Here is a 5,918-nt window from a genome sequence, read left to right as displayed (position 1 = left end):
TAGGCCAAGCTAACTATGGAAGGAATTTAGTTTATAGTTTAACTTCAAAGCAAGAATGACCTTTCCAAAACTGACTGCCTCCTTGTTTGGAAACTGCAACCACCCTTGTAAGACTAATGAAAGTCCACAAAGTTAGAATTATGATAGGGACCTGAATTCTGCTAAGATGTAGACATAGTTAAACTCTAACAAGTCGTTGTTTCTTCTGCTAAGCTAGGAGCATAGTTAAACAATAGCCAGCCATTATTCCCTTGCTTCTTTTCTATAATTGCTTACTGCTCAGGGGCCACGTAACTGGAATTCACAAGATTTGTTACGTCCCCAACTGCTCCTACAGATGTCATCACTATTACAAAAAGTTTTTTGTTCTATGTAGCCATGGGGTCTTGCTATGTTGCCCAGGCTGGTCTTGAACTCTTAGCCTCAAGCAATCCTCTCTCCTTGGCATCTCAAAGCACTAGGATTATAGGCACGAGCTACCATACCTGGCTCCTACAAACAATTTTTAAATGCAGCTTTCTCTTGCTCACATTCTCTAAACTTAATGAGTAGATATTTTACTTTATTCTTTTGTGTTTCATGTAAATGGAATTGCTTTCTTGATTTCTTTCTCAGCTAGTCTGTTACTACTCTATAAAACACTACTGATTTTTGTATGTTGAATTTGTACCTGTATCTATACTGAATTTCTTAATCTGCCTTAAGAGTTTTCTGGTGTCATCTTTAGGATTTTCTTTGTATGCAATCATGTCATCTGCAAACAGGGACAAATTGACTTCCTTGTTTCCAATTTGGATGCCCTTTATTTTTTTTCTCTTGCCTGATTGCTCTGGCTAGGCCTTCCAGTATGATGTTGCATTAGAGTGGTGAAAGTGGACATGCTTGTCGTGTTCCAGTTCTTGGAGGAAAAGTGTTCTATTTCTCATTCTGAATGATGTTGGATATGGGTTTATCGTACATGGTCTTTGTTGTGTTGAAGTACATTGCTTTTATATCCAATTTGTTGAAAGATTTTTATTTTAATTATGAAGGAATACTGAATTTTATCAAATCTTTTTTTGTGAATCTGTTGAGATGATCACATGGTTATTGTCCTTCATTCTATTGATGTGATGGATCACATTTATTGATTTGCATATGTTGAAACCTCTTTGCATTCCTGGAATGATTCCTACCTCGTTATGGTGTATAATCTTTTTGATGTGCTGTTGGATTTGGAACCAACCCAAATGCTCATCAATGATAATCTGGATAAAGAAAATGTGACACATGGAATACTATGCAGCCATTAAAAAGGATGAGTTCATGTCCGTTGCAGGGACATGGATGAAGCTGGAAACCATTATTCTCAGCAAACTGACACAAGAACAGAAAACCAAACACCACATGTTCTCACTCATAGGCTGGTGTTGAACAATGAGAACACGTGGACACAGGGAGGGAAACATCACACACCAAGGCCTGCTGGGGGGTGAGGGAGCAAAGGGAGGGAGAGCAGGGGATGGAGGGATTGGGGAGGGATAACATTAGGAGAAATATCTAATGTAGATGTTGGGGGGATGGAGGCAGCAAACTACCATGGCATGTGTATGCCTATGTAACAATCCTGAATGATCTGCACATGTACCCCAGAACTTAAAGTATATATAAAAAAATACAAAAGATGAATGAAATGAAAAGTTGTTATTTTAAAGACTAACAACTCAACAAACCATAGCTGGACTATGAAAAGAAAAAGAGAGAAGACTCAAATAAATAAAATCAGAAACAAAAAGAGAAGACATTGCAACTGATATCATAGATATATTTTTAAAAATTATTAGAGATTTACAAACAACCATATACAAAAAAAAAAAGGAAAACCCAGAAGAAATAGATACATTTCTGGACAAATATAATCTGCAAAGATTAAACCAGAAAGAAAGAAAATCTGAACACACCAATAACAAGTAATGAGATTAAAGCAATAATAAAAAGTTTCCCAACAAAGAAAAGCCCATGACCAATGACTTCACTATTGGATTCTACCAAACATTTTAGAAGCAAACACCAATTCTCCTCAAACTATTTCAAAAAATCGAAAAGAAAAAAATTCTTCCGAACTCATTCTACAAGGTCAACATTATCCTGATACCAAAACCAGACAAAAACACAACCGAAACAGAAAACCACAAGTCTGATGAACACAGATGCAAAAATTCTCAACAAAATATTAGCAAACCAAATCCTTTTCTTCTTCTTTTTTTCACATTTTTTATGTCCTACTTTGTTTTATTTTTTTTCTGATCTTTATTATTTCTTTCCTTCCACTAATTTAGGGTTTGTTTTGTTTTTGCTTTTCTAATTCCTTGAAGTGCACTGCTGAGTTGTTTACTTGAAACATTTCTATTTTTTGAACGTAGGCAATTATTGCTATAAATGTCCCTGTTGCTACTGCTTTCAGCGTGTCTCACAGATTTTGGAATGCTACATTTCTATTTTTGTTTATTTCAAGAAATTTTTAAACTTTCTTCTTAATTTCTTCATTGACCCATCAGTTGTTCAGAAGCATGATATTTAATTTCCATGTATTTGTACAGTTTCCAAAGCTCCTTTTGCTATGATATATCTAGTTTTATTTCATTGTGGACAGAAAATCTACTTGATATGATTTTGATTTTTAAAAAATATTGAGACTTGTACTGTGGCCTAACATAACATACGGCCTAACCTGGAGAATGTTTCATGGGAAAATATCTCCTACTGTTATTGGGGTTTAGTCTATCTCCCCTTTCGATCTATTAATATTTGCTTTATATATCTGGGTGCTCTGGTGTTATGTGCATATATATTTATAATTGTTATATTTTCTTGCTGAATTGATTGCTCCCTTTAATATTATATAATGACATTGTTTATCTTTTTTCACAGTTTCTGGCTTAAAGTCTATTTTACCTAAATATAGCGACTCCTGCTTGATTTTAAGGTTCATTTGCGTACAATGTCTTTCTCTATCCCTTTTCTTTCAGTCTGTGTGTGTCATTACAGATGAAGTGAGTTTCGTGTAGGCAGCATATTGTGGGGTCAAAAAAAAATCAATTCAGCCAATCTATATCTTTTAATTGGGGAATTTACTTTATTTACATTCAAAGTTGTTATTGATGGATGAGGACTTACTCCTGTCATTTTGTCAATTGTTTTCTGATTGCTTTGTATGTCCCTGGTTCCTTTCTTCCTCTGTTTGTTTGTGGTTTGGTGTTTTTTTTAACAGGGATAAGGTTTTATTCCTTTCCCTTTCTCATTTGTGTATCTGCTCTACTAGTGAGTTGTATACTTTCATGTGGCTTCATTACGGTAGCTTTGACTGGCTTTTTGCTTCCAGAAGTAGGATTCCTTTAAGCACTTCTTGTAAGGCTGGTCTGTTGGTGATGAATCCTTTGTTTAATTTAATCAAGGAGGTGAAAGAGCTCTAGGATGAAAATTATAAAATGCTGATAAAGGAAACTGAAAGGGACAAAAAAATAAGAAAGACACCATATGTTCATGAATTGGAGGAATCAATATCGTAAAAATCAATATACTACCTAAGGCAATCTACAGATTCAATGCAATTCCTATTAAAATGCCAATAACGGCTTTCAGCCTCCCCGCCCCTCCCGCAACACTCGACCCCAGGATTCCCTCGGCTCGCTTGCTAGCCATGGCCGACAAGGAAGCAGCCTTCGACGACGCAGTGGAAGAACGAGTGATCAACGAGGAGTACAAAATATGGAAAAAGAACACTCCTTTTCCTTATGACTTGGTGATGACCCATGCCCTGGAGTGGCCCAGCCTAACTGCCCAGTGGCTTCCAGATGTAACCAGACCAGAAGGGAAAGATTTCAGCATTCATCGGCTTGTGCTGGGGACACACACATCGGATGAACAAAACCATCTTGTGATAGCCAGTGTGCAGCTCCCTAATGATGATGCTCAGTTTGATGCATCACACTACGACAGTGAGAAAGGAGAATTTGGAGGTTTTGGTTCAGTTAGTGGAAAAATTGAAATAGAAATCAAGATCAACCATGAAGGAGAAGTAAACAGGGCTCGTTATATGCCCCAGAACCCTTGTATCATTGCAACAAAGACTCCTTCCAGTGATGTTCTTGTCTTTGACTATACAAAACATCCTTCTAAACCAGATCCTTCTGGAGAATGCAACCCAGATTTGCGTCTCCGTGGACATCAGAAAGAAGGCTATGGGCTTTCTTGGAACCCAAATCTCAGTGGGCACTTGCTTAGTGCTTCAGATGACCACACCATCTGCCTGTGGGACATCAGTGCCGTTCCAAAGGAAGAAAAAGTGGTGGATGCGAAGACCATCTTTACAGGGCATACAGCAGTAGTAGAAGATGTTTCCTGGCATCTGCTCCATGAGTCTCTCTTTGGGTCAGTGGCTGATGATCAGAAACTTATGATTTGGGATACTCGTTCAAACAATACTTCCAAACCAAGCCACTCAGTTGACGCTCACACTGCTGAAGTGAACTGCCTCTCTTTCAATCCTTATAGTGAGTTCATTCTTGCTACAGGATCAGCTGACAAGACTGTTGCTTTGTGGGATCTGAGAAATCTGAAACTTAAGTTGCATTCCTTTGAATCACGTAAGGATGAAATATTCCAGGTTCAGTGGTCACCTCACAATGAGACTATTTTGGCTTCCAGTGGTACTGATCGCAGACTGAATGTCTGGGATTTAAGTAAAATTGGAGAAGAACAATCCCCAGAAGATGCAGAAGATGGGCCACCAGAGTTGTTGTTTATTCATGGAGGTCACACTGCCAAGATATCTGATTTCTCCTGGAATCCCAATGAGCCTTGGGTGATTTGTTCTGTATCAGAAGATAATATCATGCAAGTGTGGCAAATGGCAGAGAACATTTATAACGACGAAGACCCTGAAGGAAGCGTGGATCCGGAAGGACAAGGGTCCTAGATATATGTGTCTTTACTTCTTGTGATTTTAGACTCCCCTTTTTTCTTCTCAACCCTGAGAGTGATTTAACACTGGTTTTGAGACACAGACTTTGTTCAGCTATCCCTCTATATAATAGGTACCACCAGTAATGCTATTAGCCCAAACAGTGGCTGTTTTCTAAATATTAATGGGGGAGGGGGGTTTGATTCAGCAAAGCCACAGACTTACATTGAAATTTTCTTCAGGAATTTTCTAGTAACCCAGGTCTAAAGTAGCTACAGAAAGGGGAATATTATGTGTGATTATTTTTCTTACGCTATATCCCCAAGTTTTCCAGACTCATTTAAGTAAAGGCTAGAATGAATAAGGAATAGAGCCAAATGAGCTAGGCGTCTGAGGCATGAAGTATAAATACTGAAACTTGTCACTTTTATTCAGGAAATAGGGGAGATTCGAGTCGTAGATTCCTACTCAAATCTTGACACCTGACTCTGCAGGATGCACATTTTCATACGTAGACCAGTTTCCTCTTGGTTTCTTCAGTTAAGTCAAAACTACACGTTCCTCTTTCCCCATATATTTTTGCTCGTTAGTGTATTTCTTGAGCTGTCTTCATGTTGTTTCTTTCCTTTCTGTGAAATGGTGTTTTTGTTTTTAACTTGGGACCACCAAGTTGTAAAGATGTATGTTTTTACCTGACAGTTACACCACAGGTAGACTGTCAGGTTGAGAAGAGTGAATCAATAACTTGTATTTTTTTTTAAAATTAAATTAATCCTTGACAAGAGTTGCTTTTTTTTTTAGGAGTTAGTCCTTTACCACTAGTTTGATGCCATCTTCATTTTGGGTGACCTGTTTCACCAGCAGGCCTGTTACTCTCCATGACTAACTGTGTAAGCGCTTAAAATGGAATAAATTGCTTTTCTACATAAAAAAATAAAATAAAATAAAATGCCAATCACATTTTTCATAGAAATAG

General features: G+C 37.6%; 1 pseudogene; it reads left to right on the top strand.

The window, feature by feature from the left end:
* The first annotated feature begins 3,620 nt into the window (after nt 1-3,620).
* LOC101030687 (histone-binding protein RBBP4 pseudogene) lies at nt 3,621-5,424 on the top strand (annotated as a pseudogene).
* The last annotated feature ends 494 nt before the right edge of the window (nt 5,425-5,918 follow it).

Source organism: Saimiri boliviensis, chromosome 12, assembly GCF_048565385.1.
Source record: "Saimiri boliviensis isolate mSaiBol1 chromosome 12, mSaiBol1.pri, whole genome shotgun sequence".
NCBI classification, from domain to species: Eukaryota; Metazoa; Chordata; class Mammalia; order Primates; family Cebidae; genus Saimiri; species Saimiri boliviensis.
The sequence above is the reverse complement of the archived record's forward strand: the minus strand, read 5'-3'. Positions and strand labels throughout refer to the sequence as shown.